At 39.4% G+C, this 25,513-nt stretch overlaps 1 pseudogene; it reads left to right on the top strand.

The window, feature by feature from the left end:
• The first annotated feature begins 537 nt into the window (after nt 1-537).
• On the top strand, nt 538-24,596 carry LOC134221651 (uncharacterized; annotated as a pseudogene).
• Nucleotides 24,597-25,513: the final 917 nt, after the last annotated feature.

Genomic DNA, 25,513 nt, shown 5'->3' with positions numbered 1-25,513 from the left:
TACGGACGAGTAGCAACTTGTAGAAGACCTACCTTAATATGCTCCGGGTAGGTTGTTTTACTGAACGTAAGAATAAGAGCTGGCGTGTTCACTCTCTTGCCGTTCTCATTCTTAGTGATCCGCTGGACTCGGATGACTTTGTCCTTGGTTAGCTCCATCAGTATATCTTTCTCCTCCATGTGGATCAAATCGTAGCAAGAGATGACGCACCGGCTAATGTTCAAGTTTGGATGTGGGGTAACCTCTACTTCGGTACCGTCGATTAACTTCGTCAACTTTAGCAGTTTAGAAACCTGGGACGGGTCACGGACACTCAGGGTGTACTTGGTTCCTTGTGCTTCGGTTTTGGCATTTTCGATCGGACCAGAACATGCCTCTACGGACTTTCCGATGACAAACGGGTTTTTCGGTAGCGGAGCTTCATCTTTGCCGGTCAGCTGCAAAAATGTCAATTCTCCGAATTTATTTGTCGGATCCATGAAAGTTGGTAGCCTGCGTTTCACGGACCCTACTGGGTCGCCGCTACTAGCGGCCGCCATGTTGGCTTACGTTGGACTCACTAGTGGCAACGGTCACCCGTTACCTACCCCAAAAGAACGGAAGCAAGGTAAAAAAAAAACGATCTCACCTTTTTTATCCCTTCAACGTATGTTGTTTGCAAGTGTACGTCAAATTCTGTACGCCACTGTGTTCACACACTTTTGGGAGTCACTGTAGTACTCCAGAAATAACGATCGGACACTAGTCAAATTTTCGAATTTTTAAAAGAATTTCAAACTTTTCGGCACTTTTTTTTTATTCGATTTCTCTTCCTTCAGACACAGCGTGACCCACACCATCGACGGTTGAATGAAACCAGTCCGGCAGCCGGGCGATGGCTGTCTGTTTTCACCGTACAAAGCACGTGTCGAATACACTTTTTAACTTTTTTGGCTGTTTTTCGGGCGATTTCCACCAAACCTTCACTGTACACTCTTGCTTTAACACTTGTTACGCTGATCGAATTATGTTTCGAACGTCGCGGCCGCCGGAAACGAGGAATAATGACCTTGTTTATTTCGAGAGCGCGCACTATACCACCGCACGGGACGGTGTGTCGGAACGTGATGCCTTAAGTGGTGTGCTCTTGAAAACGCGAGAAGATTTGAATTTTGATTCTGGGAGGCCTGTGCTTAAATTTGAATACGTTTACTGACGTTGATCTTAGGCTGCTGTGATCTCTCGAGGCGATTCAACTACAGTCATCAGGTGTTCCATGCGGCTTTTCTTCATGAATTATTATTAGAGAAAGAAAATGTGAGTTTTTCACTGGACGCGATGAATTCTACGCATTTGTGTTTTGTAATTTAGAGAAAATTCCTCTTAATTAAATTTTCTCTTGTATATACTGCTGGCCCAAAAAAGGACCAATTTACTTCCAATTATGCGTATTTTTAATCACTAACAGAAGTTAAACTAAAGTCAGAATCTTGTTAGAAAATTTAACTTAAGTGCTACTGACGACAACTTTCAGCCACTTAATTATTTGCAGCTTTAACACTTAAACCCCCTTCTCTACGAATAAGTTTCTTTGCCCAACGCACACTTGTGATTTGCTACCAACTGCAACATTATGTCGTCGCCAAGCGATTATGTTTGGCACTTGAAAGAAAATTCGTCTCGGTTTAATTTTCCTTTGTAAAAAATTATGTTCCAAAAATAAAATTAAATAAAATTAAAAATAAATTTATCGTTTTACTGTATGTATATCAATTTTAAAATAACTGAAGCGATTACAGTTGTGATATAATCATATTTTGTAACTTAGGCAGGCCCGTAGGTCGGATTTCCTTACTCTGGCTGATGTCAAAAAGACAACAGTGCCGAAACTATACACCAGATACGCAATCCAGAACTGGCGCCATGGTGGGTCATCTGCAAACACGTGGAAGCATGTCAAGTCAAACCACCATCTCGTAACACAATTATGCTATAAGGAATGCAATCAGTAACGATAAATTTCCAACAATATACTTCTTTGTGCTATTATTGTAGCACACAAGCAACATGCTTAACTCCTCCATAGTAGGTCACGAATCGTCATTACAAATCAAATGAAAATATATTTAGCTTTTTATGGTAATAAGTTATTGTTGTCATAGATCCGTTGGCCAATCTACCAGTACTTGCCATCTTCAGGTTCCATCCACGGTGTAGTTCAATTTATCATCGCCCACCCAGATCGAGAGATGTCCTTCGCTTTTTCGTTTCGTAAGCAGCTGAGGGTTCTCTTGCATAACAATTACTGCTAATCAAATTGCTGTCACTGACAAGCAACAAAGCTGCGACGATAGCTCCTACCCTACAGCCGACAGCCAGAAAACCTTCGCAAGGCCAAAGGTGCCGACCAGCATTCTGGTGAACGACAAAAGTGTGGATAATTTGTTTTTCCCCGAAACGAGCTCTATTTTCCACTCGAGTGGATTTCCATCGGAGACAAACCGAATTCCCAATCCACCGGTGTGATTGCTCTTCTGCAATTCTTTGGAAAATATATATACTTGCCGATCATGGCCTTCCGGGGAGCCAACTTCCCCTGAAAGTAAATCGAAAATAGCCGAAGGATCCCATCGACAGATACTGGCGATGTCCTCGAATTGGCGTTCTATTAAACTTAGGCCCTTCTTCCACTTCCATTCGCGTCGTGGTGGCTGAATAACCATTTATTTAGTTTCGTCGATTTACCAGCTGATATCGGTACCAATCCACCCGGACGGAATATTTGCTCCGAACAAACAGAGCGACACCGTTGTTGTCTGTGTCAACGTCGGTCGACCTCAGTCCATGGGGGAATTCCGCGGTCGGTCCCAATGAATCATTTATTAGTCGCATCGATTTCTGTTGGTTCGTCTCAGCACTGGTGGGTAAAAAATCGGATTCCGCTGGTGAACCAAACCGCTCGTAAGCGATAGTTCTAAATTGCAAACCGAAACCAAAATGATCTGCAGTAAACTTTTATTGAAATTATTTAGAATCAGATCTATGAGAATGCAACTATATAATAAAACTAGTCATGATATGATGCTACATATTCAATACGCCACCCACAAAAAGTTAAGACTGGTGTTGAATCCGATCTGATGTAACATGGAGAGGGATCCTATGATCAACAGATGTCAATGGCTGATGGCCATTTGGCCGAATGCTTTAAGGCCGAACAAACCATTAGGCCGAACCCCATCTGGCCGAAAGTCATTCAGCTGAATAGGACATTTGGCTGAATGGGTCATTCGAAAAGTGAGATATGAGGTGCAAAAAATGAGTAGTCTCACTTCTCACTGTTTATTACTCACTTCTCGCTGTGAAAGTGAGAAGTGAGACGTCTAACTACTCACTTCTCATACTTTATAATGTGACTTGTAAAAAGTGACAAGTGAGTAGTGAGACGTCTCACTTCTCACTTCGCCTAACTTATTTTTCACAGTGAGAAGTGAGAAATGAGCCATCTCACTCCTTACTCATTTCTCACTTCTCACTGTAATAAGTGAGTAGTACGAAGTGAGAAGTGAGACGTCTCACTACTCATTTCTCACATTTTACAGTGAGCAATGAGAAATGAGAAGTGAGTAGTGAGACGCCTCATTTCTCACTTTTAACAGTGAGAAGTGAGAAATAAAGAATGAAAAGTGAGACGTCTCATTTCTGACTGTGGAAAAAGAGAAGCGCGAAGTGAGTAATGAGACATCTCTCTTCTCACCTCGCACTATTCACTTTTTACAGTAAGAAGTGAGAATTGAGGAGTGAGATGAAAGACATCATACTTCTCACTCCTCATTGTTCACTTCTCACTGTTAACAGTGAGTAGTGCAAAGTGAGTAGTGAGTCGTCTCACTACTCAATTTTCACTTTTTATAGTGACCAGTGAGAAGTCTAATTTTTCAATCCTCATTTCTCACTAATCACTTTTTACAATGAGAAGCGAGAAATGAGGAGAGAGAATTTAGAAGTCTTAATGAGTAGAAAGAAGTGAGACGTCTCACTTTTCACACCTCATTTCTCACTTTCAAATGTCCTATTCAGCCAAATATCCTATTCGGCCAAATGTTCTATTCGTCCAAATGACCTATTCGGTAAAATGTCCTACTCGGTCAAATGTCCTATTCGGCCAAATTACCTATTTGGCCAAATGACTTTCGACCAAAGGGCCCTTCCACTGCTTGTTTTTTATCTGTTTAGTCACTTTCATCCAGACTCAGCTGGATACAGTCCGTATTTTTTCCCTATCGGTTTTTCTAACAATATTAAATTTTCGGGAACAGAAGATTTTAAGAACAAGCATCTCTATCCAACTTCTGAGAAAAAGTATTTCTTATTCAGCCGTTGGATGCCAGGATAGACGCTGTTTGAGCCGCACCTCTTTGGTAAACATACGCTTGATGAGTCTTGGACTAATCTGCCGTAATCTGAAAAAGTGACGTATGCGCCATTTTACAACATACATGTTTTCCATTTTTCTGTTATAGAGTACGATGAATACTACTCGTTAACACCTTTTTTCGAAAATGGCGTATACGTCACTTTGTCAGATTACGGCAGTAATGCGCTTCGAATGGTACGCGGTTATTTTAATAGAGTCTGCATGCTAATACATGTAGCTATAATATCCTTTCCCGGTCTTTGAAGCAATGTCTTTTCTGTTGGAATATCAGATAGTGTGCGACACTTCTCTGGGGACGCAAAATGCGCAGTGGAAGCGTACTGAGCCTATAACATATTTATTTATTAGTACACCTTCTTCGACCATGTCGCACAGATTGCTTCCTCAATAGCTAAATTATTCTAATTCTCTAATCCTAGCACTAAACACATTTTTGGATAGAATAAAATCAAACTTGTTACAAACATCGTTAAAAAACGCAAACACAAATTAAAACAATTATTGTAGCCAAAGTTTGTTCTGTGAAAAGGGTTTACAAATAAAGGCGTGTTTCGCAATATGCGTGAGGGAACATTCCAACGTACGAGCTCCAATAGCTCGGGACAATCCAGATTCCCTGTTAGGAGGTCGTAGATAAACAATTTCTGCATTTTTAGGTGCCTGGCGGAAAGCGTTTCTAAGTCGATCAGCTTGCAACGACTTGGGTAGCTCGGGAGGTTGAATGGGTCTTTCTAAGGTAGTTGTCTTAAAGCAAACCTAATGAAAATTTTCTGAATTATTTTGAGTGCCAGCGTACGGACCAGGTAACATGGAGACAAGACTGATGAAGCGTATTCTAAAATGCTCTAGACTAATATGCAGAACAGCGTTTTTATACAGTAAACATCGCTGAAGCCGGCAGCATGACGACGGATAAATCCCAGCACAGTGTATGCCATAGATGTTATGATGCTGATGTGTTCGTCAAATCTCAACTTCGCATCGACGGTAACTCCTGGGTCGCAAATAGAGCTGACGCGTTCCAAGCCGTCCATGGAATAATGCTGCAGGATAGCGTTGGTGGAGCGTGTGAAAGTTATGAGGACCTTGCATTTTTTACTGTTTACGGGCAAGCCGTTGTCGCCACACCAAACAAGCAAACGATTAATGTCGTCCTGAATAACAGCACAATCAGCACGAGATGCAATTACGCGGAAAAAACTCCAGGTCGTCAGCATATGAAATCTTGCTTGATGAAATCACTAAACCGAAGTCGTTAACGTAGATGACAAATATTAGAGGACCGGGCGCTGCCTCGAGGTACTCCAGATGTCATCGAAAAGATATTGGAGCGCTTTCAGTTCACCGTCACAAAAGCCTTGCAACCAGATAGGTAAGAGTGCAGCCATTCTGTGATCCACGTTGGAAATCCTATGTGATTCAGTTTGTCGATAATAATATCATGGGGTACAGTGTTGAGGGCTTTTGCAAATCGACATATATGGAATTAACTTGTCGCTTGGCTTCAAGCTCTCGAGATATGGTTGACACGTAACACATCAAATTTGTGCAGCGGCTCTATTAGGGTGGCTCAAATTAGTATGGGAAAAACTTTTTTCAATTTTTTTGATGGGCCGCCCTCTTATTCGGTTCTATTTGATGCCCTGATGCTCTGGACAAAATTTCAGCTAAATCGGTCAACGTTTGGGCAGTGCTAAACTCGTTGGAAGTTTATATGCAAAAATGTATGCAGAAACATCCCAAAACGGTGAATTGCAGTTGGACGGCACAACTTACGATGAAGAACTATGATACTCACTCAGATCTTGAAGAATTTAATACAGAATGCTATGCAGAAAACCGCGAGAAGATTAGAGTTTGCCCGGCTAAGTTATTAGCATTTCTCTGAAGTGGGGTTTGAGCAAATTTCGTTTCTTTTACCTTTGAAAAGAAATAAATTCACCCCTACAACACTCCAGTAAAATGCTAATATCTTTGCCTAAAAAACTCGAATCTTCTCGCGGTTTTCAGCATAACATTCTGTATTTAATTCTAAAAGAACTGAATGAGTATCATGGTTCTTGATCGTAAATTGTACCGTCCAACTGCAAATCATTGTTTTTGGATATTTCTGCGTACATTTTTCCATATAAACTTCCAACGAGTTTAGCACCGCCCTAACGTTGACCGATTTGGCTGAAATTTTGTCCAGAGCATCAGGACATCAAATAGAACCGAATAAGAGAGCGGCCCATCAAAAAATTTGAAAAAGTGTTTTTTGAGCCACCCTAGGCTCTATACAATCGTGCGTGGATTAGCTTTTCGAAAACCTTACTTAAACAACAGAGGATGGGTATTCCCCGATAGTTGGTGACGCAATTTCGGCTTCCAGATTTATGGATCGGTATTATGGACGCGGTTTTCCAAGCAAATGGAAACACTATGTCTTGAAGCGAGCGGTTGAGCAATGCAGCAATTGGAGGCTAACGTGGCGGCGTAATTCTTTGAAAAAAAGCAGCAGGAAGGTGGTCTGTTCATGGACCTTTAGATGTGTCAAGATCATCCAGAGCTGTTCGAATCTCATCAGGAGAAAACTGAAAGCATGGCAAGCTGATGTTGTAGGAAGGTATTTGACCAAAACAATTCTGGCGACGAACAGGAGATGCTCTACGGAAAACACTTTTGAAGTAGGCAGCAAAAAGGTTGGCTGCTACATTGCTTGTTCTTGAAGTAGTTCCATTAAATTTCGCCAAACTGGCCAAATGCCGCTGTCATTCTTCCTCTTTTTGATGTAGTTCCAGAAACGGGAAATCAGAAACGTTTTTTGTTATGAATCAGAAACGTTTTTGTTATGAAGTATCGTCTACGCAACTTGCGAAGGTTACGTAGCTAGGGAGTCCACCAAGGTTGATTAAAATCAGACTTTGAGGCACGCTTCTGTATGTTGATAACTTCAAATCGAAGTTCGTAGAGGGTCGATAGGATTCCGTCTACTGTATCAGACCGCAGAAATGGAATCTGATCGATGTCGTCAAAAATAGAATTAATCAGATCGAAGTCGCAAGTCGAGTAGTCACATATAAAACAGTCTACGTCGTCAGGTAATAGAGCGATTCCAAGCAACTGCATCAAAATTTAACAAAATTTTTAATTCATGGTTTTCTATTGAGTTGAAACTTTGCACAGTTTTTCAATTTCATCTAAATCGTCATTTTTCGATATCAAATCTTTTTATTGAGTCACGACTAACTTTTCAAAAGGGTGTATGTGAAAATGGTTCAAAAATATTCAAAGAGCTGCACAGCAAAAACGGAATGTTCGATTGTTATGATTTTTTCAGCAAAGTTAGACAACTAAATGGTGATTCTTAATAAATGTACACCGTAAAAAATTTTTTTTTTATGCTTTAGAAAATGTCATTTTTGTCACAAAAACACAAATATCTCAAAACCCTATCTTTTTACCAACGTAATTTTTTTAGGGAAAACGGTCCATTATATTAGCTATCTACCATAAAAATTTGGTGATGGTAAACTAATAAACAAAAAAGTTATGACATTTCAAACATTTCACAATTTTCACACATAGTAAACAAAAAAACAATTTCCGTGTATTTTTTTTCAGGAATCGCAGTTTGATGCTGATTTTATTGTTAAGGGCCTTGCGTGAGTTAAACAAGTTGTTTATATGATATTCCATATTTATGTATTCATCGATATTATGTATATTATATGTATAAATATAATATGTATAAATAAATAAAAATGAATTAACAGATCACAAAAATAATCTTAGATTTGACATTCAATATCAGCACCAGAATATTTTTTTGCAGGAAATGATCGATGAGTCTCTCTACTCGATCTATCATATTATCCTAATTAAATGTGGCAGTTACACAATGCTGTTATAGAAACTTTAAGAGTTTTGGGTTTAAATTTCGGTATGGGTTATGAAACTTGCTCTTGTGGCCATGAGCTTTATTGTTCCTCCAATAGCATCACAAGGAGCTTTGCCATGTGACGTAGCAAAAAAATGCCATTCTGCATCAATTCCGTACATTGATTTAAATTGACATAGGCTCGAAAAAATTTTACGATTTTTGTACTGCGACGCTGCTCTATCAGACATGAAATATATCTTTTTACTACTCTATTCTTATCAACGCGTAAAAAGTTAATCATTTTTTCAATGAACAAGTTTACGGATACTGAATCGTGCCTTAAATCTTTGGAAATTATAATAAAACTTAAGTGTTCAAATTGCGTACTTCCATTAAAATAAATAACGAATGGATTAATTGTAGCTTGTTGTACGTTCCAGTGATGGGACTGCACTTCATCTTGCAATACAAAGCTGTAATTTTCAAAAAAATCACAAATGACTAAAAATTCACCATTTTGTAATGTGTTTTTCGTATATTTTAAAAAACTGGATTGTTCTGTTTTAATGAAATCGCGAGGATTAAACTTTCTAATTTCAAGCAAAAATATGACACAAACTCATCTAAAGGTTTTACAATAGTTTCTAGGTCACACCTATCCGTGGTCACCCATTGCTCAAATGATAACTGATCAATATATTTGTCTTCAAACTCAGCGAATAAAGTATTTTCCAATGATGAAGAGCCTGGACAATCCGAACAAGATCGTAGATAGCAATTTGATGTTGTATTTTCACACAAAAGACTACCAGTTAACATTTTAATATCCTTTGTTAAATTGATTCTTTTCAAACTATGTAAAATAAGATTAATATTCTCATGGGTTGTGCACACACACACACACATTATGTGTTCCTGAATTGGAAAGAAGCTTGCATTGCCTTGGCCGAAGGCTTGCAAATGAGGAAAAACCTACTTTAATATTATCGTGAATTTCCTTGAAACGTGTGTACGCTTCTTTCAAAGTCGTCATCATTAATCGTTTTTGACCAGGCATAGCTCGACTTACTTCATCATCTTCAAAATATTGAACTACTATTTCTTTTGTCTCATCTGTTAATGCAGTACTAGACCTAGTATTTTTGGTTGAAAGACAGTTATTCTTAAATTGTTTTGCCTCTTTTACTGTATTTCTATTGATTTTGAACTCATCAATGGCATCCTAAATAGACCACGAACTTGGCAGCATCGACAAAATCAATAATTTTTCTTTCCTTGTCGTGTCTGCATTCGAGAACCTTTCCTTCATATTTATAATTACCTCATCGTAGTCTGTATTTTCCACATCATCAGGTCCTAATTTAAAGAGGTTTTTTCGTACAGCTTCGTTTATTTCACGGTATTTTTTCTCTGGGTAATAAACATAGTCCATCTTACTCCATTTAATCGGAGTCACTTTTATCCCAGCTATGCCCTCGTTAAAGTGTTCGATGTTGACCTTTTGGATACACTCATTTTCCGATTGATTTGTTGAAATAGATTTCGCTGATGGTACGGCGGCAAGGCTCTCTGCACTTGATTCTTCTGGCAATTCCTCAGTTGTTGTCGTTTTCGAATTTCCTGCGCTCTGCTCTACCGATGATATACAGATAGCTCGTTGGTCAACGTTTAGACGGCAGGACGTGCAAATCCGTAAATTTGTATTCAATGTGGACATTGGAGCATAACCAGTCGCTTTCAGTTTATCTATGGTGCTTTCGGTGAGATTTCGTAACTCTATTGAACACTTTTTTCCATCAAACGGCTTACAACAGTTGAGAAAGCGGCTACTCATTGTTCGTTGTATTCTAATAAACAAAATCACTTTTAGATTTTAAATGACTAGTTTGGTGTCATTTGCTTGACTGAACAAAAAAATCACCATAAGATCTTCAACAACCTTAGTGGTAGTAATTTGTTTGCTTTTTCGTGAGCATTGTCATGGTATGTACCTATCATGCATTTGTTTTTTGTTGTTGAAGATACCCGTTTCCTCCCGATCATAAAGGCTATTCTCTAAGAGGTATATTTTTTGCAGGTAAACTATAGACGTATACGTGTATGTAAATCTTTGATTTTGCAGCTTTTGTCTTAAAAATAACATTTCTGATATGTTTCTTATTATCAACAAGTTTCAAAACTGTTAAAAGAATTTTTCGCCAGTCACGTACAATGAAAATTATGACATTATCAATACTTTTGATCACAACACTGGATCGTGTCTAAGTTTCTTATAGATGCTATGCATAATTAAATCAAAATATCATGAAAACAACTTATTTAAATCACGCAAAGCCCTTAACAATAAAATCTGCATCAAACTTCAATTCTCGAAATAACTTACACGGAAATTTTTTTTTTTTACTAAATGTGAAAATTGTGAAATGTTTGAAATGTCATAACTTTTTTGTTTATTAGTTTACCATCACCAACTTTTTATGGTAGATAGCTAATATAATGGACCGTTTTCCCTAAAAAAATTACGTTCGTAAAAAGATAGGGTTTTGAGGTATTTGAGTTTTTGTGACAAAAATGATATTTTAAAAGGTATAAAATTTTTTTTTTACTGTGCACATTTTCTTAAGAACTATCATTTAGTTGTCTAACTTTGCTGAAAAAATCGTAACAATCGAACATTCCGTTTTTGCTGTGCAGCTTTTTGAATATTTTTGAACCATTTTCACATACACCCTTTTGAAAAGTTAGCCGTGACTCAATATGAAGATTTGATATCGAAAAATGACGATTTAGATGAAATTGAAAAACTGTGCAAAGTTTCAGATATTTTCGAAATGGTCGCTCAGGATCGACTGGCATGCCTCCGTGGAATGCCTCAATACTGGCATGACATTCTCGTCAAGAAGTATGATGATTGGTTTATGGTTTATGGTGGATATCAATAGGCAGTAGTGGAGACGTTGGCTCAATTATATCAACGATTTCAGGGAGAGTTGTAAATATCAGATCGAGAAGTCTTCCATTTATGTTCACAACATGGTTAACTTGCCTCAAGCCATTGGTAAACATAGCTTCCTTGAAGTTCAGCTCGGTGTCAGTGGAATCGTTGGAAGGGACGTACCCGTTGATATCAACATCGAAATTCCAGGAAGAAAATGGAAGATTAGGGGGGTCCCGTAGCGTAGTTGGCTACACGTTCGCCTTACAAGCGAATGGTCATGGGTTCGATTCCCAGCCCCTCCACCAAACCCTCGTCAGTCTCCAGATCCGCAGCCCATACGGTGGCGTTTGGGGTACGCGCCTTACCGTCACGGCTGCCTGATGACGACTGACAACTTGTTCTTCTCAGAGGCATTCCTCCAACGTTACCCGGATTAATGGCAACCGAACAATGCAACGATCATTGAATACACGACATGGACAAACGGACACAATGGACTCACGATGAGATGGACTGGCAACGACAACAATAATGGTAATGGAAATCTGAAAATAGATTCTGTGTGGATTCTGTAGAGCAGAATACCACAGTAGATCTCGGCACAGTAGCGGTTAAGTAACACAGAGTGCCTAACAAATAAATAATGGAATAAAAAAAATGGAAGATTATAGTCACCAATCGAAAGAACTATATCAGACTCAGAGGAATTGTCTGCTATGGAACGTACAGCATTCGCATGAGCAACGTATAACTGCATCCTAGAGTTTGGTGGAAGATACAAAGCAATAACGAAAAGCGAACGAGGCTTCGACTTAATTTGGACTGCCATTTGTTTCAGTTCAACCGAGTTGGCTAACGATACACATTCACTTTCCAGTGAAATTTTGACTGCGATCAAAAAACCACAACCTTGTGAATGATGACTGGTTAAATCGTTGCGATCACAAAATGTGTAATCGGGAGAAATTTTGCTACTTTTGATATCTGCTCGTAACCACGTTTCCGTGAAAACGAGCACGCCATAGTCACAGCTAGATAACGCCAAACGGAACTGACTATTTCTTGTACGCAACCCTCTCACGTTCTGGTAGTAAACAGATATCATGTGGTTTGAGGAATGCCGAGCGCTGGTAGGCGTAACTGGCAGAGGTGGTTAATCGTGGTTTGGTGGCCTGCTGGCTAAGACTTGTACTTGCCTGAGGTTGGTTGCCGGAAGACCCTCTGTCCTGATTCGTACACAGGACCGGGACGACTGTTGAACGTAGACTGGAATGGCTCGTCTGTGATGAGCGGATAAGGGTCTTCCTCACGGCAAGTGTGCGTCCCGGTGTTCATTTGCGGGCAGATATACATCTCGGTGATGTGTTTGTCAGTTCGTGTCATCAGTGTAAAGCGTGGCAAAGTCAGATGTCAAGCTAATGGTTTCAACTGATTGCTATGTTGAAAAATCTATGCGTTGGCGAGCGGACTTGAGGTGCTTGGCAAAGATGGGACAGTCGATACTCCATGAAGAGTGACACACGTCGATTAGTTCATCGTATGGTGAGGTGCGACTATAGTATTCAGCATGTGGCAATTGATACATTTTACGAAATCAGAATCACGACCCTCAGCACATTTCGGACAGAATGCGGTTTTCTTGCAATGAACAGCTTTGTGTCCGTACTCGGAACAATTGAAGCAACGCATGACATCAGTTGCTTCGATCACTCTACAGCGTTGCTAACCAATGTTCACTCGCTGTCTGTTGATGAGATGTTCAAATCCACGGGCATCGGTCTCCAATGTAGCTGACATGGATCTCGCGTCGTTTTGCTCATTCGGGTTAGTTTTAGATAATGGTTATCCATTCCGTGGTTCTGTTTCGGGATGAGCTCGTTCGCATTCATATTCTTACAAAAACCGATTATCCTGATTCTTGGTCTTAACGGCTTTTGTATTTCAACATTGTACTTTGTCTTGAAAACTTCGGAGGTAGCGCTGGTTAGCTTCAACGCGTGTTCCCTCGACTCACACCTTACAGAAACTTCACCATGATCCCTCAAACGTACGTCCTTCACTGAACGTTCCACTGGATCGAGTTTCGAGCAGATATCAGCCTTTGTAGATACTGCGGGGTGCTCCTTTTTGGCTTGAAATGAACCGTTTGTTCTATTTTCATGACTGTGTTATACTTGCGTTGCAGTGTGACAGGAGCCGGAGGTTCAGCAGACGGCCAAAGGGCCACTGGAGTCCTGTCTGTTTTGGGATTTTTTCAATCTAGCGTCGCTTACCTGAACGGAGCAGACCGCCCCGATCGGAAATTACTGGATCACGTATGGCTGAAACAAAACCCGAATTATCTTGCGCTTTGCGTCGTATCTGCGACGAACCATTAGCTGAACGAAACACACTTGCAAATATTGGGGTATTCACAGAAAGTGATTCCCAGGACTTACTCTTATTAGTGCGAACTAATTCGGTAGACACTACTTCCCGCAGTATTTTTTCAAAGTTTTTTGCCATTTCTGCAATACCCGTGAGACTTTCTAATTTATTGGCAATTGCGTCCAACCGTTTTTCACTGTGCCCATCGTCATATTCGATCAGGCTGAGACAGGCATCATACACAAATACAGTTTTTTTTCATCTTCTGCAGAAGTTGTATCCCCTACACCAACGAGCACGTCCTCCAGCAGAGCCTCAACAACCACTGTAACGGCATCGACGGAAGTCAGCACTCATCAGAAAGGCCCATCGGAAGCCCATCCGCCCCAGGAGGACGACGTTCGGTTGCCAAGATCGATTGAACCGATTGCGTTGAACTGATACCGTTCATAGTGGAAGACAATTTCACATTCGCCGGCACGGTCGACATCGAGGTACGGGTAAAGGAAGACTGTGATAACATAACACTGCACGCGGTGGCCCTGCACATACACGAGGCACACGTCCGGCGGCATGAGCCCGGCGCTAACCGCGATGACGACGACGGTGGTGGCAGAAGCACGCGGCATTTGAACGATGCAACAGGCAGCAGCAATAATGATAACCGACAGGAGCACAGCGAAGTGGACAATGCCGATGATGATACAACCGGCGACCACGATGATGCAGGGCATATCCAAATAGACAGACAGCTTGTCGTCGAGAGTAAACAATTTTATGTGCTTATGTTTAAACGGAAATTGCTCGCTGGCGAGCGATATGTGGTGAGGATTAAGTACGATGGGATACTGAACGACTACTTGCAAGGATTCTATCGCAGTTCGTACACCGCGCGTGGGAATGAAACAAGGTGAGATGAATTACTAAGTTTTTCTTTTTACATCATGAACACCATTATCGTTAATTGCAATTATATTCACCACTATGTTTTGTGAGAAAAAAAATTGTTTTTTGGTAATATAGTAAACACTTGACGTGTCAGTACACTATTTATCTGAAAGTTAGATTTTTTTTCCAGCCAACTCTGTATGTAGATGTCTTAGCAAAGAAACTTATAATATTTGGAGTCGAAACAACAAGCGGAAATCATCGGTTAAGCGTAATCGAATGCGATAAAATAATCTTTACGCAATAGAAAGGATCGCTTATGGTTGCAATTATTAAGTGCATAAAGTGGAGATGGAGACCTTATGTATTAACGTTGTTGTTTGAAGTCAATCTTGGCTAGAACCACCAATTTACAAAAGTAGGAGTGAAAGTCTTGCAATAGAAGATTGCAACGATTTTTGTCTAAAATTGGAAATTATTTTGTTGGACATTTGTTGTAATGTCTCAATATTAGAAATTCTATGAAGTTCATTGGTACTATACCACGGAGGCAACTTCAGAATCATTTTCAAAATTTTATTTTGAATCCTCTGGAGTGCCTTCTTTCTGGTATTGCAGCAACTAGTCCATATTGGCACAGCATACAACATGGCAGGTCTAAAAATTGTTTGTAATAAAAAAAAAATTCATGAGACAAAATTTTGATTTCCTGTTTTCAAGTCACTTAACACATTTGTTACATTTGGATTGAATACCTTCAATGTGATTTTTGAAAGTTAATTTTTGATCTAGCAGAAATCCTAAATATTTAGCTTCGCTAGACCAATTAATTGGAATCCCATTCATAGTGACAATATGTCTGCTAGAAGGTTTCAAATAAGAAGCTCTCGGCTTATGTGGGAAAATTATAAGCTGAGTTTTGGAAGCATTCGGGGAAATTTTCCATTTTTGCAAGTAAGTGGAGAAAATATCCAAACTTTTTTGCAATCTACTACAAATGACACGTAGGGAGTAGAACGATCGCGCTGTCGGCCGAAGTATTGTGTTCTGCATTGCGCGGCCGGTAATAAAAAAAAATCAGTTTAGTGCGTGATCTCTCATGTTTCGGACAGCAGAACGATCGCGTGGAAGGACGAAATATTGTGTTCTGCATTGCGCGGCCGGTAATAAAAAATAATCAGTTCAGTGCAGGATCTCTCTTGTTTCGGACAGCAGAACGATCGCGCTATCGGTCGAAGTATTGTGTTCTGCATTGCGCGGCCGGTAATAAAAATTAATCAGTTCAGTGCGTGATCTCTCTTGTCTCGGACAGTAGAACGATCGCGCTGTCCGCCGAAGTATTGTGTTCTGCATTGCGCGGCCGGTAATAAAAATTAATCAGTTCAGTGCGTGATCTCTCATGTTTCGGACAGCAGAACGATCGCGCTATCGGTCGAAGTATTGTGTTCTGCATTGCGCGGCCGGTAATGAAAAAATAATCAGTTCAGTGCGTGATCTCTCATGTTTCGGACAGCAGAACGATCGCGCTATCGGTCGAAGTATTGTGTTCTGCATTGCGCGGCCGGTAATAAAAATTAATCAGTTCAGTGCGTGATCTCTCATGTTTTGGACAGCAGAACGATCGCGCTATCGGTCGAAGTATTGTGTTCTGCATTGCGCGGCCGGTAATAAAAATTAATCAGTTCAGTGCGTGATCTCTCTTGTCTCGGACAGTAGAACGATCGCGCTATCGGTCGAAGTATTGTGTTCTGCATTGCGCGGCCGGTAATGAAAAAATTAATCAGTTCAGTGCGTGATCTCTCTTGTCTCGGACAGTAGAACGATCGCGCTGTCGGCCGAAATATTGTGTTCTGCATTGCGCGGCCGGTAATGAAAAAATAATCAGTTCAGCAGAACAGCAGAACGATCGCGCTATCGGTCGAAGTATTGTGTTCTGCATTGCGCGGCCGGTAATAAAAATTAATCAGTTCAGTGCGTGATCTCTCATGATTCGGACAGCCGATCGATCGCGAAGCCGAAGTATTGTGTTCTGCATTGCGCGACCGGTAATAAAAATTAATCAGTTCAGTGCGTGATCTCTCTTGTTTCGGACAGTAGAACGATCGCGCTGTCGGCCGAAATATTGTGTTCTGCATTGCGCGGCCGGTAATGAAAAAATAATCAGTTCAGCAGAACAGCAGAACGATCGCGCTATCGGTCGAAGTATTGTGTTCTGCATTGCGCAGCCGGTAATAAAAATTAATCAGTTCAGTGCGTGATCTCTCATGTTTCGGACAGCAGAACGATCGCGCTGTCGGACGAAGTATTGTTCTGCATTGCGCGGCCGGTAATACAAATTAATCAGTTCAGTGCGTGATCTCTCTTGTCTCAGACAGTAGAACTATCGCGCTGTCGGCCGAAATATTGTGTTCTGCATTGCGCGGCCGGTAATGAAAAAATAATCAGTTCAGTGCGTGATCTCTCATGTTTCGGACAGCAGAACGACCCCGCTGACGGCCGAAGTATTGTGTTCTGCATTGCGCGGCCGGTAATAAAAATTAATCAGTTCAGTGCGTGATCTCTCATGATTCGGACAGCCGATCGATCGCGCGGTCGGCCGAAATGTTAGTGTTATTTCCCATCCCATAGATCGCATCGCTTACCAAAGTGAATCCAGATAAATTATCCTTTGTAACTAAAACGATATCCTATCCCAAGACAATCGTGGAGATGCAGAGGTATACTCGGTCTCTAGTAGCAACGAGAGTCGGACTAACAATCCTTCCATTCCTATATGACCGTAAGGACGTGGCCGGCGCCGTTATTGACTTTAAATATTTGAGCTCCCGAAACGTGTACATTGAGAATGGGTAGCTAATCCCAAGCCCCATTCATTGTGTTCTCTGTACAATTTCGCAAGTTCAGTCAATCACGGAGTAGCAACTACGAATTGTGCGGTCATAATGCTCATGCTCATGCTCTTCTGCAGAAGTTGTATCCCCTCTGCTGACGCACCCGGCAAGCAGTGAACGTGAATAGATAACCTACATCGGCCGAAGCATTCGATACAAGCGTTTTGATCCTTGATAGGCAAAGCACACTAAGCGCACGACTGAAAACAGAAGCGATCATCGCTTTCTTCACCATCCATCCCCGTGGCAATGCGGCATGCCCGGACAAGAGCAGCTAATGCACTACAAAAACACAGGCTAATGATGATTGAAACAAACAAAATTTCTTCTGAACTACACTACGGAATGACTAGATTTTTATTGTGTTAGACGCGGATAATGTTCACATGACACTAAAATGGAGTTTGGTGAAAAAACGAACTGATTTACACACGTTAAACTTTAAATTTATGCGAACTCATGGATTGATAACACCATCACACAATCTTTCTGTAAACTTCTGTAAACTTTATTGGAGATAAGGGAACCTCATCACAAGAAAAACATAACATGTATTAGGGTTTTGTTAGTCCATGATAGGCTACTGACCGACAGCTTATCCTATCTCTAACAGTTTATGGCACAGGAATGGTTCCAGATCAACAACTTTTTTTTTCTCTCGTTAGGTATTTAAATCACTCCGACCATTTGTTAGATCTATTGTGATATATGCCGCAGATCTACAGCTCAGTGTCAATGGATTATTAGGCACAAAGACGTAATAGACGGGATAGAAACTTTACATGCAGCTTAACTTAAATAACTTAACCTTCCTAGTGCATTGAAAAAAAGTTACACATTGTGCATTAGCGGGTCAAAAATGACCCCAAATTGAATTCGCTCCCAAAAGTTCATTTTCGAACCGATTCTCAATCTTTTGGAACCAAATTGAAGGTATGGATTCCACGGATGTCGTTACGGACAGATTTTTGCACTTTGGCCATTCTGGTTCCCAGGAATCGATGTTGAAGGAACATAGATTCTTAGGCCAATTTTTGGCGTGATTTCTTGCCTCTCGAAGGGTGATTTTGGAAATGCTCATTAATTTGCTCAATAATTCTATTAGAATGTAGCTCTTGTCCATTTCCATGGACGTTCCGGATCTACTGGAGGACCTCCGGTGACAACCCAGGTCCACCAAATTGGGTCACCACAATCATTTGTTACTCAAAGTACTATAAGGAAAAGCTTTGGAAAAAGCCGCACCCTTTTATGATAAGTTTCATGAATTTGCCATTTTTACGGACGTTCCGGATCTATTGGAGGACCTCCGGTGGCCACCCAGGTCCACCAAAATGGGTCACCACAATCATTTGTTACTCAAAGTACTATAAGGAAAAGCTTTGGAAAAAACCGCACCCTTTTATGGTAAGTTTCATGAATTGGCCATTTTTACGAACGTTCCGGATCTTCTTCCAAATTTGGTCACCACAATCATTTGTTACTCAAAGTACGATAATGAAAAGCTTTGGAAAAAAGCGCACTTCTAGGATGAGTTCCATGGATTGAAATTTTTACGGACGTTCCGGATCTTCTGGAGCACCTCCGGTGGTCGCCCAGGTCCACCAAAATAGGTCCCCACAATCATTTGTTACTCAAAGTACTATGAGGAAAAGCTTTGGAAAAAACCGCACCCTTTATGATAAGTTTCATGAATTGGCAATTTTTACGGACGTTCCGGATCTACTGGAGGACCTCCGGTGGCCACCCAGGTCCACCAAAATGGGTCACCACAATAATTTGTTACTCAAAGTACTATGAGGAAAAGCTTTGGAAAAAACCGCACTTTTTTATAATAAGTTTCATGAATTGGCCATTTTTACGGACGTTCCGGATCTACTGGAGGACTTCCGGTGGCCACCCAGGTCCACCAAATTGGGTCACCACAATCATTTGTTACTCAAAGTACGATAATGAAAAGCTTTGGAAAAAAAACGCGCACTTCTAGGATGAGTTCTATGAATTGACCTTTTTTACGGATGTTCCGGATCTTCTAAAGGAACTCCGGTGGCCACTCAGGTCTATCACAATGGGTCATCACAATCATTTGTTACTCAGCGTTCGATAATTAAAAGCTTTGGAAAAAACCGCGCTCTTCTAGGATGAGTTCATAAGCATATGCGGTATTTCGAAAAATTTCGTTTCAGGTGGTTCGAAACGAAATTCCGCGGAATTTCGCGGAATTTGAGCATGGCGAAATCTGATTTCTTGATTTCGTTTCGTTTCGTAAAATTACAAAAATTTCGCTAGAAAAAACTAGCTTCTAACGAAATTTAACGGAATTCCGGGGAATTTCGAAACAAATTTATACTCAAACCATACTTTATATTATCAAAAATTTTGGTTGCGCCGCTGAACATAATCGTAAAGTTGTTTTCAAAACTTTAGGTTATACAAATTTTTCTATTAACGCTTACTATATAACCTCATTCTTAGTCGACAAATTCGTATGTAGTTTTCTTCTATATGAATGCGGAAACGATCATGTAAATGCTGGTCATGGGACGGCAGCTAGTCCGGGAGAACGCGAAGTGAAAAAAATCTACCTCGCGTAGCAGAAATTGTTTAACCAGTGTGCAATCGATCGTGTTGATGCTGTGTGGTAGAATGTGTGGGAGCTATGTGACGCCAACTAGTGTGGGAGAACGTAAAGTGATAAAACTAATGTCTGCATCGAAGAGCACAAAATTATTTAATGCAGGATCGATCGTGTTGTAGAAGATTAATAGGGTAAGACGGTATAATGCGCCCCACCTGGCCAATACGCCCACTTTGATTTCTAGAAAACTATAACTAACTAAGGGTCGAAATCAGTTGGTATCTATATATATTTGTAAAACCATCATCCTATGTGAATATGGGAGTATTTTTGTATTACATAATAAAAATAATAGAAAAATACAAAAAGTTACAGTTTTGATGTAACTTTCAATGTTTATTTGCTTAACATTCTGGAGCGACGCTAGCATACTGTCCGCAAAACTTGCACTGGAACACTCAGTTGGGCAACCAAATAACTTTTCTCAGTGATTAATATGATATAAAATTGCTTCCATCTTCAAAAATGTAACGTTTTTCAAAAATATGTTTCACTGGTCAAAACGCCCCAGTGTAGGCAGGACGATATGCCCTTACAAACTGGACACAAACGCGGCGAGCTTGCAGCAGTGTCTACCAAATTATATGGAAACTATTGAAATATAATTCCAATCTACTTAAATGAACTTACGTTGGTTTTTTAATGTCAAGCACATAAGGATTTGTAATCTTTTTTATCATGGGATTGCTAAAATACTAATGAAGGGCTATGAAACGTCTTTGGTTAAGGTGGGGCACTTTTTGAAATCCATTTTTTCATGACTTTTCAAAAAAGCTTTATTACGTGTTATCTGTAATATTTTTATATGACTACTCATGGGCAATACATTTGCGACTTCCTGGACTACCAAATAACACAAAGTATGCATAAATTGCGTTGAAAAGTAAAAAGTTATCAAGGGGGGGGCATATTATACCGTCTTACCCTAAACGAAACACATTAATCATGCGTTGGATTGATTTGAAACACAGTTTTCGTCTTCTTGTTTTCAAAATAGGGTAGAATACGGCATTGGCAGGGTGTGACAGTTGTTGGCACCCTCAACAATATTTGCGTTTTTCAGCAAACATACACTATTTATGAACATAATTTTGATTCAATCACTCAATTTCAAGTCTAAGCTTTCATTTGAATAAGTTGTTTGTGTAAAAGTAGCAAGATTTAATGAGTTAATCACCGAAACAAATTTGCACCTTCGAAATCCTTGCCATTATTGCATTGCCAAAGAAAGCAGCGCACGAATAGCAAACTGTTACTTACTTTCTTGGATCGCCTGTTTCTCCTCTTTATTGTGTTTGACACGACAAATTAGGTACGTACACTACTTTTTACACTTTATCACCACTTGATTATTAACACAAAGAGCAAATTTATGCAATATTTCACTAAATAAAATCGGGACTGTTCGTTTTCTTTGACAGCAGAACACTTCGGAATAGAGCGAGAGAATGTGTTTGTGAGCATATCAAACACACGCTAAAAAAATACCACGCACAATTATATGTGATTTGATTTTAGCAAAAATACGAACAAAATATCCGGCAATGGCATTTTTACGCAGACCATGAATTATATCAAAAGTGATAGCAACACCGTAATATTTAACCCTTATGTGGCTGACAGGACCGTTTTCCTTTTGCAACTTCAATACTTTCCAAGCTCATAAAAAAAATCATAACCATTCCCGTTCCAACATAGCGCATTTCAACCATAAATAATTGCCTACTTTTAGGGTATTATCTATTATTCAACTGTGAAACGTAGTGTAAGAATGGGGCGGCTCCAGCGGCTGGATAGGACAATGCTGTCCATTATTCAACATATGAAGACTCACGAGGTGGAATATATTGTTAATATACTATACTAGCAGAACCGACGAGCTTCGTTTTACCTAAAATTGATTAATTATATATTTTTTACATTATTTAAAAGACGGTTAAGTATTCGAAATTTGCAAATTTGGATTCCATTTTTTAAATTAATTTTCGATTAAAGCAGAAATTTTTACTTCATTTGTATGGGAGTCCCCCTTCCAAAAGAGGAGGGGTCTAATACCATCATAAGAATCTTCATCGTTCCCAAAAACCTCTACATACAAATGTTCATGCCGTTTCCTAGTATATAAGGACAGACAGACAAAAATTCATTTTTATGTGTATAGATTTGGTTTTACGTAGTTTACGTCGAGCGGTCGTGTCTTGTACACAACCACCATGATTTTTTTTGTTGATGAAACAAACATATCATGTAAGGACCGCAAAGAGCAAGTTGTATATTTGAAACTGGTTGATAGACTTTTGCTTACGACTCTAAGGCATTACAAAAGACAAAAGATGTAAATCTTGGCAGCGGACAAAAAGCATATAAGTTCCCTTCTCCAAAATGGCCAACATTATTCAAATAGGTTGAAAATGGTAAAAGTTATGAAAATGTCAATATCTGGGTACACAGGTACCCTATCTGCCATTCATGTCTGTTTTTTGATGGTCGCATAAGGGTTAAATTTGTTTTACAATGTGTTTAAATGCTTTTGCCTATCTGTCTACATGACATAAAATTGATGCCAAGGCTAAAAATTCATGTTTTGTTTTAAGCCAGTTTTGATAAACAATAAAGTTTGTTCCAAAATTGAGTGAAGCGAGATTAGCGTGCGGCCGATTAATATGAATGAATTTTACTACTGGATATAAACAACCAGCATTTGACACCAATACATTACCAGTTTGTCTACTTCCATGTCAAGTTGCTAAAGGGAGCAAACTCATTGCTGATAAAAGAAATTGCTATGCCAATAGAAGAAACGTTGACCTGTTACTTTATATTAAATTTACTGAGTTTGTGGTAAAAGTTGTTATATTTAGTGAACACCAATCATCAAAGAAAGAGTATGCAAATGTATACCACTTGAACTGTATCTGTGTTTTAGTGTAATTATTCATTATTTTTATCATTCAATTTGGCGAATGTCTTAGACTGCCAAGAATAGGTATTTTCCCCTAACTTCGTAATACATATTTTGTCGCTCACCAAAGGGCTTCACAAGAATTACCTTCTCAATTAACCAACGATTCCTTTCGCGTGACGCTCGCGGAGATGCAAAGCATTCCTTGGTCTCTTATAACAATGAGTGTTAAACTAATTTTCCTCTCCTAATCCTAAATTGACTATAAGCACGTGACTAGCATCATTATAGGTCATGAATTGGAAACACCGAAGCAAGTAATAACTTTTTTGTATCCCAAGACTATTATTTAATTGGTGAGCTGTGCATATTTGCTGTTTCTCGGCCAATCGTGATTAGCAACTACGATGTGTACAGTTAATCAAGCTAATAACCCGAGTAAAGCTTAAGAGCAAAACGATAACTCGTTTTGATGTAGTCGGATGCAGTGGTGTCGGTTGCGATGGATGCAATCGCCCATCGCATCGCTCGGAGTTCATGGCTAGAGGCCGATGATGGCTGAGGCAGCGAGGGCAGCGGTGGTTGATGAAGAAGAATAAAATTAGAGAGATTTGGTCTGCTCATCCAGGTGATTGGTTTCATAGTCCACATGATCCCGGGATGGGTACGAGTCATGTCATATGACTGACCATTTGTTAAATTGTGCTTGGTACTATACGACACGTACATTAAAACATGGTTATACTATAACAGTTCTGATTCCCCAGCAAATAAAATCAACTACACTGATGAAAATAAAAAATATTAAAATAATTACTTTCATTTATTTGCAGAAGGCATTAGCAATTAAAGATGCACAATCAGCAATAGTGTTAATATCCATTTTGGATTAGAAAATTTTGCTGTATTACATGTAAATGTTTTAAAAAAAAGTCCGCAAAAAATAATTTCCAGAAGAATACTTAAATAAACAATATCTTATTCTTTGTTTTTCATTTTCTGAGAAATTGTATTTTTAAACAGAGACTCGGAGTTTGGAATCAAAACATTAAATAATTTTTCGTTGACGTATTAGCAGTACCTTCTCTATTTTAGTAGGGTTACTGCTCCTTGACTTGTTTCTTATTGTGGTAATTTTTTCAGCAGTAAGCACGCATGCAAAAAAGAAAAAGAAGCAAAAAAATTGATGCTGTATTTCTTTGTTTGGAAAATGGGACAGTTCCCCTAAAATAGCACATTTTGCCCAAATAGTTAGAAACAAAGCAATTCTAATTATGTACTCAATTATTATTTTTATTTCCAGAAGTTTTGAATAAACAAATTGCTAATAATTCTACACAGCATGGAAGTTGTCGTTTCCAATATCAATACCTATAATCAAACTCCATAGATCCAAAAGTTAGAAGTTAAATGTAAATACGTTACGTTTCTACAAGTCCTACGTCTACTCGCGGTTATGTTAAAAACATTACCCATTGCTCTTTTTTTATTATTATTTTACAAGTTATTTAAGCGACCTTCTAGAGCCGTGCTGGAAGTTCATTAATAATGTTAAGGTTTTTTTTTCAGAGCCTACGCACTGCTGGGTCTAGTTGGGTCAATAAAATCCAGCTCTGAAATGCGTCGGTCGATTATCGGAATCGTTATCGGACCTATTCGCGTCAAGGAAAATCCGATTCTGGAGTGGGTCTGACGGTGTTTTGAAACAACTTCTGGACCTAACAGAGTTAATAAAATTTCACTCTGGGGTGAGATGGTTGAAGGTCAGAGTTTCTACCGGATCTAGTCGAATCAGGGAAAAACATATTTTGAAGTTGGTTTGTTGTTGGCCGGGAGTTGCCATTGAACCTATTTGGATCAAGTAAAATGTAGCTTTGGACCACTGAACAGTTAGGACAAATTAAATCAAAAATAACTGTATGGTGTGTAGATTGGTTGGTGGTCGAATTCGCCAACAGATCTGTTTGGATCAAGGAAAATTTAACTCAGGACTGTGTCTGTCGATAGTTCGAAGTCACTTCCTGTACATATTTGTGTTGATAAAATTGAACTATGCAGTGGGTTGTTCAATGGTCGGAATTGTCGTCCACCTCAGAAAATATACATTTGATTATGATAAAAAGAAATGAAAAAAAAAAACAAAAACCGGGAAATTTACCTGAACTATAAATTACACAAAAATTCATACCACTACTTCCGGATATAAGAACAAAAGGCACTTCTAAATTTTGTCAATCGGTTTATTATGAATGTAACCTTTTAAAGATGTCCACTTGAAAAAGCTGAATAAATTCAAACCAATGAATTTGAGTGTGAATTGTAATTTTTTAGTTAATTAAGTTATTTATTTATCTCATATATTGTATAGTGTCCTACAGGGTTACCCAATAATCGAACCACAATACAATTAAGTTGTAAAGCTTAGTAAAGCTGATAGTTTCGAATAATCCTTTTGAATTGCGAAAGCTCCATAAAAATGTCCACTTCGTTGTAGCCCTCGTTGTAAGTCTGGCATAAACGAAAAAGAGGAGCAGCTTTTCCCAGGTTTGTCCTTGATCTAGGGATGTAGAATAGATCCAACTGACGTAGACCATGCGTGGGAAACCAAAA

The sequence above is a fragment of the Armigeres subalbatus genome, chromosome 3 (genome assembly GCF_024139115.2).
Source record: "Armigeres subalbatus isolate Guangzhou_Male chromosome 3, GZ_Asu_2, whole genome shotgun sequence".
Taxonomy (NCBI): domain Eukaryota; kingdom Metazoa; phylum Arthropoda; class Insecta; order Diptera; family Culicidae; genus Armigeres; species Armigeres subalbatus.
The sequence above is the reverse complement of the archived record's forward strand: the minus strand, read 5'-3'. Positions and strand labels throughout refer to the sequence as shown.